Source organism: Marmota monax, unplaced genomic scaffold, assembly GCF_021218885.2.
Source record: "Marmota monax isolate L192 unplaced genomic scaffold, Marmota_monax_Labrador192_F-V1.1 WCK01_AAM20220418_F8-fsc00006, whole genome shotgun sequence".
Classification (NCBI taxonomy): Eukaryota; Metazoa; Chordata; class Mammalia; order Rodentia; family Sciuridae; genus Marmota; species Marmota monax.
In genome coordinates this window covers 30422084-30434554 of record NW_026693712.1, presented here as the reverse complement: position 1 = coordinate 30434554, position 12471 = coordinate 30422084, and the positions used below count along the sequence as shown (strand labels likewise).

The following is a 12471-nucleotide window of genomic DNA, read 5'->3' as shown; positions in this document are numbered from 1 at the left end:
CTTTTTAAAAAAATCGTTATTTTGGATTCTTGTCCAGCATTTTGTACAATTTGCTACCCTTGGAATCAGAAGACATTCTGAAAGGAAATAATCCAGACACAGAAAGAGAAACATAGCATGTTCTCACATGTGGAGGGTAAAAAATTATCTCAAAGATGAAAGAATAGCTATTAGTAGAAACTAGGAAAAGTAGGAGGTTGAATACTGAGGAACAAAATAAAGTTAAGTAGATGGAATAAGTACTAGTATTTTGCAGCACTGTAAAGTGATTGTACTTTAAAATACCCTATTTCAAATTATGAAAAACTAGAAGAAGTTTGAATTTGCCAAACACAAAGAAATGATAAATGTATAAGGAGTTATAAATGGTAATCACTCTGATTTGATAATTACATGTTGTATACATGTACTAAATCATTATATTCTGTAACATAAATATGGAGAATCAGTATGTGTCAATTAGAAAATATGAAAAATTTAAATGAGAAATTTTGAATTCTGTATTGATGTAAACCAACGGTTCTTGACCAGGAGCAATTTTTCTCTCCAGGCATCATTTGCCTATCTCTAGAGACACTTGATTTTTAGAACTCATGGCAAAGGGCTAGAATGTATCAAAACATCCAGGAATGCACAGAGCCAAATTTGAAAGTTATTGTCTAATTTCAAAGTTCATTCTTATCCTACTATGTAATGTTGAAAATAAAATTTGTTTCTAAATTCAACTATTCCATAATATTTTCTCACCTTCACTGTCATTAAGTCTTAATAAGAAAGGAATGCAAACAAATACTAAAATGCCTTTTCCACTAACCTGTCTTTAGGACATTGGGAAGTCCCATAATTGTATAGCACTTAAAAAGAGGTAAGAATATTACTCTTAATTGGAGTTGATACTTTTTTTCCCCTTCTTTTCTTTTCTTTTTTAATTAGCTACACAAGACATTACAATGATCTTGGCAATTCATACATTTGAATCAATTGGGGTATAATTTCTCATTTTTCTGATTGTACAGATTGCAGAATCACACTGGTCATATATATATATATATATATATATATATATATATATATATATATATATATGGCAATCATAATGTCTATTCTATTCTGCTGCCCTTCCTATCCCCCTGGAGTTGATTCTTGAAGCATGATGTTGAAACAAAAATAAGGCCATCCCCAGAGAGGGCTTCATATTTAGAAGCAGATTACACTGTAGCCTACTAGTATTAGAGGATTTGTAACTGATGTATCAATACATTAAAGGCTCCAAAATACATTTTTAGGGACTTTGGGAGCTGACAGTAATTCTAAAGCTAGAGAAGAGAATGTAAGACCCATTGTTTTTTGAATATTCCTTGACTGATTTGCACCAATATCCATTCAGTTAGAAGTATAGTAACGATCATTTGGTTTCTTCCTGACCTTCTAAGATTTTTTCAGATCTGGCAATAGAAAAGGATTTCCAATATTGGAATCAGAGTGGCAATCACTTATTTTATACTGAGACTCTGCATGATCTTTTATTTGATTAAATGATTTCATAGGTTAAAAACTTTGGAAACTACTATTTTCAAGGTAAACCCTTCAGGATTCTTCATCTTTGAATAATACATTTTAATAAACTTTAATATTTCCTCCTTCATCTTTGTGACCCAGTTATATACTATATTTATTGTGACTCCCGAAATACTTCATGTTACCATTTTGCTTTGACCACACATCTCTATGGAAGCAATCAACTATGCATGTGGGCGGGGGGTGAGAGAGAGAGAGAGAGAGAGAGAGAGAGAAAGAGAGAGAGAGAGATGTCTGAGAAACTCTGTGGAAACTACTACTACCACTAAAGAAATATTTAAAGGGGTATATTTCATATTTGAACATATTTTTGAGGTGAAGATAAAAACAGAAGTATTATGTTAGGATTGGTGTATGCTGGAAAAGTTGTGCCAAGAACAAACAAAATCATGTAAGTAGAAGATATTAATAATCATCACTTTACCCAGAAATAGTTGACTTCCAAGTCATGATTCTAGAAATATCCTTCTGCCCTTTAATATCTGCAGATATCTAAATTCTGAACTGCATTGCTTAACCAGGTAGCACTTGTACTTAATTGAGCATACTGACAGAGATGATCTCCCTCCCTCAATATCTGCTTTGTTTCTTCTTGACCTTTTACTTGCTCCAAAGTCACTTGAGAAATTCATTACACAAGGAAACAATTGAATGACCATGTTGCTGTATTTTTAATATTTGATAATGTTTAAAATATTTTTGTAAAAAACTGGTGTGCTCTCTTTAGAAAGTTTGGAAATTCCTTCTGGAAGCAACAAGCAGCAGTCATAAAATAATACATCCTTATCCAGGTAAGAAGAAGCCTAAGTTAGAAGGTCACAGAATTGCATTTGTAATGTTGCTTAACAACATAACTGCATCCTGTTGGAAGGATGAGGTCTTAGGGAAATTTGACTTTTTAAAGAAAGATATGCCACAAAAAGGAGGGGTGATATAAAAAAGAAATAATAAATGACCCCTTACCAAGTTCTTTTCTATTTTAGGTAGAAAGAGACCTTTGGTATATTTATGTCTCTATGAAATCAAAGCTATGGAGCAGTGCTATTAAATAGAAATAAAATGTCAGGGAATAACATCAGCAAGACAGAAGAATATGAGGTTCAAGCCCTCATCCTGACACAGAAACACCAATCTGACAATTAACTATGAATAAAAATACCTTTGTGGAAGACCTAGAAGTCAACTAAGAGATTACAGACTCTTCATTGAGAAAAATATTGAGAATGGATACATTGGGTAAGAGAAGCAGCCTCACTTTACTCATGTCAAGCCTCTCAGAGGCATTTGGCAAATCTTGATGCTGAGAGAAATCTCCTGAATCCAACATCTCCCACAGGGTAAAATAATAGCAAGTGAGTACCTGGCTTCCCCAACCTTACCAGACACTACCCAGGAGACCTCATTCTGTCTTGCATCATGCAGAACACTGAGGGGATTAACATGACTAAGTCACCTGGGGACAACTAGGATTATGGAGAAGTGGGAGGAACCCACAGCAAAAACAACCAGACATAGGTCCTGGTAATCAGCTCATGAACTCCAACAATAGACCACTTGTGAACTCCATAGCATGACTCACCTATGTACTCAATCAACCAGCTGACATGCACTCCCAGAATCCCACACCATAACGGTTGGTGCCCCAAATGTCCCAATGCATAGAACATTGATGATCCATGCCGGCATCCACAAATAGTACATAGATTTCAATTGTAGGAGCAGATCTTTGCACCAGCTCGACTTTGCTAGAATAGACAAAGGTACAGTACCTTGAGTACCTCAGTGAACTACTTGAAGGAAAATAAACAGGAAGCTCTCAGCACCAGTCTTGCATTTAGGGAGCAAGAGGAGGTACACTGACCTCTAGCCAAATTCAGTGACAATTTTTTTTTTCTCTCTCCTGAAACCAATTAGTAAAGAATAGAGGTAGTGGGCTGGGATTGTAGCTCAGTGGTAGAGTGCAAGCCTAGTATGTGTGAGGCACTAGGTTTGATTCTCAGCACCACATATAAATAAGTAAATAAATAAAGTTTTATCAACAACTAAAAAAATATATTTAAAAAAGAATAGAGGTGGTGATTGTTTCTACAAATATGAAGACAGGAAAATGGGACTCAAATACGAATAATCACAGAAACATAACATCATAAAAATAATAAAATAATAACATGACATCATAAAAATAATAAAACAAAGTACCAGCATCTGACCCCTGGCAAAATGGAGATCTAAGAATTGTCTGACAAATAATTATAAAAATCATTTTAAAGGAGTTCAGAGAGATCCCAGACAAATAGACAACTAAATGGAATTAGGAAAGCAAATATAACAAAATTAAAGTTAAATAAAGAGGTAGAGACTATGAAATATAACTAGATACTGGAGCTAAAAAATGCAATGTCTAAATTGAAAAACTGAATAGCTTTAGCAGCAGAACTGATCAAACAGAAGAAAGAATAAGTAAACTCAAAGACAGAATACTGTAAGTTATCCAGGCAGAGAAACAAACGAAAATAATCAAAAAGAGTAAAGAAAAACTATGAATTTATGGGATGCTATCACACACACTAACATATGTATGAGTTTGGGGTAACCATATCCCTAGGAAATCATAGTTATCATCAAGACCATAAAAGCATACATCTCCTCCCAAAGTTCCCTGCTGTCGCCTTTATTGTTATGATGGTTATTTCATTTGTATTTGTGTCTAGGTGTATTTGTGTGTTTCTATTGAGAACAACTGACTTAAGATGTATACTATGCCAATTTCAAGAACACAATATTTACTATAGTCATCATGCTATACATTACAGCTTCAAAATTTATTTTTTTCCCCATAAAAGAAACCCTGTATCCTTTGGTCAATATCTCCCCATTTCCCCTACCCCTCAGTTGCTGGTAATTCCCATACTACTCTGTTTTTGTCAGTTTGACTTTTTAGAATCCACATGTAAGAGTATGCAGTATGTTTCTTTCTATGATGGCTTATGTTATTCAACACAATGTCCTTCAGGTTCAAACATATAGTTACAAATGGTAAGATCTCCTTGTTTCCTAAAAGTTAACTATGTCTTAAAAAATAATAATGATGTTTCCATATCTTGGTTATTGAAAATAATTCTGTAATGAGAATGTAGATATCTCCTTGAAATTATAATTTTGTTTGGATATATATCCAAATTTTGTAATACTAGATCATGTGGTTATTCTATTTTTATTTTTTAAGGAATCTCCTTCCTACTTTCCATGATGCCTATAGCAATTTACATTTCCAGCAATAGTGTACAAGTTTTCCCTTTTTCTTCACACTCTCACCAAAGAAGCACATATATAATTTAATAATTTTTAGTAACCACCATAAAAAAGAAACAAAACAGGTAAAATTAATTTTAATAATATATTTAAACCAATGTGCCTGAAATATTATTATTTCAACATGTAATCAACATTGTAAAGACCAGTTTTTATTAGAGATATTTAATGGAATAAATATCTCTAATTTTTTTTTCTATTCAGGTTTTTTTTCTATTCGGGTTTCAATATTTAGAGTTTATTTTAGGTTTACATCTTATTTCAATTTGCACTGGCCTCATGTAAGTACTTAATAGCCACAGATATGTGGTGATAGTCATAATGGAGAGTACAATGATAGAGGTTCCTTTTCAGTATTAAAATTTATTTCAGGGTTATTATTTATTTAAATAACAGAATTAATCACTCAACTATGGTTTATTTTCAACTTTACTATAAAATACTTTTTCATTTTTATAATAAATTTACTTTTTAAATCCAAGCTAAATGAATTTGTTATGTTATTTTTAGTCTTAGCATGTATGCAGGCTGAGAAAAGTTTAATCATGGGGTTTTAATTTCATAATAGAGGGCACTACCATACAGCTACAAGAATTGTACTCTAAGCTTTTTTTTTTAATGGATATTTTCTTCTCCTGCATGTTTAACATTATTTTGGGGAATGAGGTACCGGGGATTGAATTTAGGTGCACTCAGCCACTGAGCCACATCGCAGCCCTATTTTGTATTTTATTTAGAGACAGACTCTCACTCAGTTGCTTAGTGCCCTGCTATTGCTGAGGCTGGCTTTGAACTTGCAATTCTCTTTTCTCAGCCTCCAGAGATGTTGGGATTACCAGCAGGTGCCACCACACCTGGCCATATTTTTTTTTTAAATTTTTTATTGTTGGCTGTTCAAAACATTACATAGTTCTTGATATATCATATTTCACAATTTGATTCAAGTGGGTTATGAGCTCCCATTTTTACCCCATATACAGATTGCAGAATCATATCAGTTACACATCCATTGATTTACATATTGCCATACTCGTGTCTGTCGTGTTCTGCTGCCTTTCCTATCCTCTACTATCCCCCCTCCCCTCCCCTCCCCTCCCCTCTTCTCTCTCTGCCCCCTCTACTGACATTCGTTTGTCCCCCTTGTATTATTTTTCCCCTTCCCCTCACTTCCTCTTGTATGTACTTTTGTATAACTCTGAGGGTCTCCTTCCATTTCCATGCAATTTCCCTTCTCTCTCCCTTTCCCTCCCACCTCTCATCCCTGTTTAATGTTAATCTTCTTCTCATGCTCTTCGACCCTACTCTGTTCTTAGTTACTCTCCTTATATCAAAGAAGACATTTGGCATTTGTTTTTTAGGGATTGGCTAGCTTCACTTAGCATAATCTGCTCTAATGCCATCCATTTCCCTGCAAATTCTATGATTTTGTCATTTTTTAATGCAGAGTAATACTCCATTGTGTATAAATGCCACATTTTTTTTATCCATTCATCCACTGAAGGGCATCTAGGTTGGTTCCACAGTCTAGCTATTGTGAATTGTGCTGCTATGAACATCGATGTAGCAGTGTCCCTGTAGCATGCTCTTTTTAGGTCTTTAGGGAATAGACCGAGAAGGGGAATAGCTGGGTCAAATGGTGGCTCCATTCCCAGCTTTCCAAGAAATCTCCATACTGCTTTCCAAATTGGCTGCACACCTGGCCATATTTAACATTATTAAACATCACACCTGATTCATCTTTATAAACAGTATAATTTCATATAGAATTCCATGATATGAATTCACCATAGTTTATTTAATCATTCCAATTTTAATAATCATTGAATTGTCTTCAGATTTTGCTCTGAACTAACTGAAATGTATATCTTTATATTTATATTTTCCTTATAAATCAGTGATTTTTAAAAAGCTCTTCATAGAAACTGTAGAGATCTATAAAATATATCCCCATTTTGAAAATATTAAATGTGAAAAAATGTCTTTGAATCTAGAAAAATATGGATTTAAAATCACTTTGGATGTTTATCAGAAGTTAATAAGTGAAGATAGCACAAAATTTCAGTATAAGCACTGAAATATAGCTACCAACTAATGCAGTCCTTGATGAGTTCAGCAATTCAAGAACTTGAGATATTTTAAGAAACCACTTTGAATTAAACAATGAATGTTTATGAGGTAATATTATGAATCTTCCCAAGAATACCTTTTTCAGCTAAAACCTCTAAACATTAGAAAAATATTCAGCAAAGTAATATGTTTGTGGTGATTCACATAACCCTTTTTAGCAAATGAGTCAGTAAAGCAGATAAGCAATATGATGGAGCAAATAACTGTAATGTGCCTTAGCAAGGAATCGCATCACCAATTACAAGCTATAGAATTTGTACTCACTTTTAGCCAATAATTCTCATTTCCTTAGCTTCCCTAGTGAGTGATTCTTGCTTCCTCTCTTATTGAGAGTAACAACTTTTTGCTACAGTTTCTAACAGGTGGTCTCTTAATAATTATACAGTTAAACCAATGATATATTCCACACAAAATATGAAACCTGCAGGTACAATGCTGAAAGTGATATTAAATATGTGGATGCTATGAATACTATTTTTCTCAATGATTACAGACTTTTTACTTCATGTATTCAGCTTCCTTTTAGTCTTTTTAGTTTACTAATATTAGAAGTCTACCTGCTATATAAATGAAATGCCACATAATTTTTAAAACTCCAAGGATCACAAATATGAGGAACACTAGGGGAAATGCCATATACATAATAAAGCATTCCTAAGACTTTGAATCCATCCATTATCTTTTTTGGGTAAGTCTTCTAAACATTGTGACCATTTGTTACTCATTTGTAAAATTACAATATTAATTAACCCACTTGAGATTATTGGAAGCAATATTTTAAAAGTGTCTCACTCCATTCATGGCATACAGTAAGTACTTAAGCAAAGACAATTATTTGTCACAATTATTAGAATCATGATCCTGTATCTTAAAAGAAAGAAAGAAAGAAAGAAAGAAAGAAAGAAAGAAAGAAAGAAAGAAAGAAAGAAAGAAAGAAAGAAAGAAAGAAGCAACTTCTCTGCAAGTAAGACCCTCAATTAGTTGGAGATGACTCAATTGAAAGGGAAAATAAATCCAAGATGTTTCCACAAAAGGCTATAGAAAGGGCAACACTTGAAGCATAATTGTGTGAAAGTTTTCTAGAAGGATGTACAAGTGAAGATTAAGACAGCTAGAAAGAAAGGTAAAAGCTATGACAATGAGTTGTAAGCTTTCCCGAGGCAGCTTCAGGGACAGCAAAGAAAAGAAAGCTGGACAAAAAGAGAATGTAGATGCCCAGGAATGGCTCCCTGGTTGAAAGCTTTGTGGACACAGAGACACTCAGAAGAAAGTGGGAGAGATGAGGATCAACAATTAAGAAATATATGGTGTTAAATGAACATAAAGCTATTTTTATGGATTAGATAGTATATAATGTTAAAATGGGATTGGGATTGGAGATATTAGATCATTTAGAAAGTCTATAGATGAAGTACTAACAGCTGAATGAGAAGTTAGCTGGTGAAGGGGACTTTTAGAAATGCATTCCTGTTATAGATAATGCCCTTTAAAAATAACTTTTGGTTTAAAACCATTCAGAATGATTGCTAGGTAACATGCTAAATTTTTGAAAAGAAGGAAAACATTATAAAATAAACATGTACTATTGAAGAGAAATTATTCTGACACTAGTTAAAACAATTAAAAAGTATTTTATTTAAGGCTATTTAAAAAAACTGTAAATAAAACAAAGACAAAAGGGGATGTAAGCCCAAAGAGCAGATTAAAGGTGTTTCTTTGTCAATGTGCTATGATGGAATACAATAGACAGGCAACTTATACAGAAAATAAATTCATTTCTCACAGTTCTGGAGGCTGGCAAGTACATGAGCGGAAGGCTTTGTCTGGTGAGGGCCCTCTTGCTCTATCGTAACATGGAGGAGGGCATCACATGGTAAGAGACCACACAGGAAAGGGGTGGGAGCAAGGCTGTTATCATGGGAGTGGATTAGTTACCACGAGAGTGGTTTGTTATAAAAGCGAGTTTGTTTTTTCCATCTTTCCTGGCTCCCTTCTAGGGGCAGAGTCCCAAAGGCCTAACCACCTTCCACTAGCCTCTGCCTCTCAAATGTCCCACCACCTCAACACCATCACACTGGGGACCAAGCTTCCTGCACACAAACCTTGAAGAGACAAACCCAAACCACATCCAAACCACAGCAGGGAGTTATTAGTGGATCAACTTGTCTGTGGTATTTTCTCAGAATATGAGGTTCTGAAAGAATGGGTGTTGAAAGAGTTTGACCTTTGACCTATAGATAGTCTGTAATCACATTTGTTTTGGAACAGTTTATCATCTATTTTGCCAGTAGATAGTTTAAGTTTGTAGGTTCTGTGTCAATTTTTAGCTACCTCTATACACTTCCTTTTCCTTCTACTTTATCAGAGGTACTAATGTTTTAAAGGATTTAATTTGCTGCCATCTAGAGGGCACATATTTCATTTTTCTACAGAATCTAAAAGATACTGATTTAGTCATTTAAAATAAACTTTATCCACCGTTAGTTTTGTAAGTTTTTCACTTTCTTTCAGGAGAATATTTCCAAACACATAATTATGAACCCTCACACTCATGTTCCTAATACTCTGTCTTTTGAGATTTCAGTGAGGGTTATTAGTTATGATCAGTATACAATATATTTTTGTTCTATAATAGCACACAATATATTTGTTAAACTTGAGTCTAAAGGCAAAAAAATTCAAAAGAAAATATTTTAATCTGATTTAATTAAGAATATCCATTTTAAAACATGGATTGATTATATACAAATTAGTAACCAGTGGGTCTAAACTTGACCAAAATCAGGTTTTATATGACTGATGGATAATTTACTTTCAGTAGCCATTTGACTGAGGGGAACATCTATTATCTACTTTCTCTCATTTGTACAATGGGAGAGGTCTTTTAGAAAAGAACATCAGGGATTCTTTCTGGTTGTTCCCTGTACCTCATTATTTGACTATCCCCCCAAAAGAAAGGTAATTTTATCTAATAAGTGAAAATGAAGAAAGAACACTGAGCCTTCAGAATCCTGGCCTGTAGCTACTCATATTCTCTGGCAGGTTTAATTTAGTTTGAAGAAGTGAAAAAAATAAATTTAATCTTCAAGTCCCAGTTGTGCTCTTAGATCCTTAACAGCACTAGAGGTAATATTTTTCCTTACCTCATTTCTGTATATTTTTTCAATGTTCTCACATCTCAGAGGCAAATATCACCACAAACTCCTTAATTTTTGATATATGTGTGTTAAGATAGTAATTGAATTTGGGGAAGTGGAATAAATGGGGATGGTTTCTTTTTTGTGAAATTTAGGGATATGTAGAAATACAAAATTTTTGGACTGTTAGGCAGAAGAGTTACTATAAGTATTAAAATAAATGCAAGATCTGAGACAGTCAGTATCCATTTATTTACTGAAGGAATTGACTATCTTCAAATAGAGGTTGTTTCAAGAAGCTCATCACTGGACACCCTTGTGTTTTCAGAATTTTTTTTTATCTGTTTTAATTAGTTACACATGACAGTAAAATGATCTTGACATATCATACATTTGAATCAGATGGGATATAATTTCTTCTTTTTCTGAGTGTACAGGTTGCAGAATCCATGGGTCATGCAGTCACATATATACATACAGCAATAATAATGTCTATTTTAATCTGTTGCCCTTCCTTTCCCCCTTCCCCACCCCTCCCCTCCCATCATTTCTCTCTACCCAATCTAATGTGGCACACTTCTTTTTTTTTCTTTTTCCTCGCATCGTCATACATGTATTCTGTATAATAATGAGGGTCTCCTTCCATCTTCTATGCAATTCCCCTTTTCCCTCCCTTTCCCACCCACCTCTCTTCCCTATTTAGTGATAATCTTCTTCTCACACTCTTCCTCCTTACCCCATTTTGAGTCACCTCCCTTATATCAGAGAACACATTGGGTATTTGTTTTTTTAGGGATTGGCTAACTTCACTTAGTATAATCTGCTCTAATGCCATCAATTTCCCTGAAAATGCCATGATCTTGTTATATTTTAGTGCTGAGTAATATTCCATATGCCACATTTTTTTTATCCATTCATCCACTGAAGGGCATCTAGGTTGGTTCCACAGTTTAGCTATTGTGAATTGTGCTGCCATAAACATTGATGTGGCTGTGTCCCTGTAGTATGCTGTTTTTAGGTCTTTTGGGTATAGTCCGAGAAAAGGAATAGCTGGCTCAAATGGTGGTTCCATTCCCATCGTTCCAAGGAATCTCCATACTGCTTTCCAAATTGGCTGCAACCAATTTGCAGTCCCACCAGCAGTGTATGAGTGTACCTTTTCCCCTGCATCCTTTTCAGCACTTATTGTTGTTTGACTTCATAATGGCTGCCATTCTTACTGGTGTGAGATAGTATCTTAGAGTAGTTTTAATTTCCATTTCTCTGATTGCTAGAGATGGTGAGCCCTAAAGAGAGAAACAGAAGAAGACCTTAGAATATGGAAAGATATATACCTTGCTCATGGATAGGCAGAATTAATATTATTAAAATGGCCATATTACCAAAAGCACTTTACAGATTCAATGCGATTCCAATCAAAATCCCAATGGCATTGCTCACAGAAATAGAAAAAACAATTATGAAATTCATCTGGAAAAATAAGAGACCCAGAATAGCTAAAGCAATTCTAAGCAGGAATAGTGAAACATGTGGTATCGCTATACCAGATTTTAAACTATACTACAGAGCAATAGTAACAAAAACAGCATGGTACTGGCACCAAAACAGGCGGGTGGACCAATGGTACAGAATAGAGGACACAGAGACCAACCCACAAAATTACAACTACCTTATATTAGACAAAGGTGCTAAAAGCATGCAATGGAGAAAGGTTAGCATCTTCAACAAATGGTGCTGTGAAAACTGGAAATCCATATGCAACAAAATGAAATTGAATCCCTTTCTCTCACCATGCACAAAAGTTAACTCAAAATGGATCAAGGAACTAGGCATCAAACTAGAGATTCTGCATCTAATAGAAGAAAAAGTTGGCCCCAATCTCCATCATGTGGGGTCAGGCCCCAAATTCCTTAATAAGATACCTATAGCACAAGAGTTAAAACCAAGAATCAACAAATGGGATGAATTCAAGCTAAAAAGTTTTTTCTCAGCAAAAGAAATAATATGTGAGGTGAATAGGGAGCCTACATCCTGGGAACAAATTTTTACCCCTCACACATCAGATAGAGCTCTAATCTCTAGATACAAAGAACTCAAAAATTTAAATAACAAAAGAACAAATAACCCAATCAACAAATGGGCCAAGGACCTGAACAGACACTTCTCAGAAGAGGATATGCAATCAATCAACAAATACACACACAAAAAAAATGCTCACCATATTCAGAAAATTTTTGACCTGATTCAAGGTTCTGGAGCATATTCTGAAAACACTTTACATTTTTTAATAACAATATAAAGATAATATAAAATGACC

The 12471-nt window shown here is 34.4% G+C and overlaps 1 protein-coding gene across 1 annotated transcript in view; it reads right to left on the bottom strand.

Moving 5' to 3' along the window:
* Slco6a1 (solute carrier organic anion transporter family member 6A1) overlaps positions 1 to 12471 on the bottom strand; it is a 214991-nt gene that overhangs the window by 143143 nt on the left and 59377 nt on the right. Inside the window, exon 4 of the mRNA XM_046460442.2 lies at positions 11311 to 11440. The gene's annotated coding sequence lies outside the window, so the exon portion shown is untranslated. The remainder of the gene's footprint in view (positions 1 to 11310; positions 11441 to 12471) is intronic.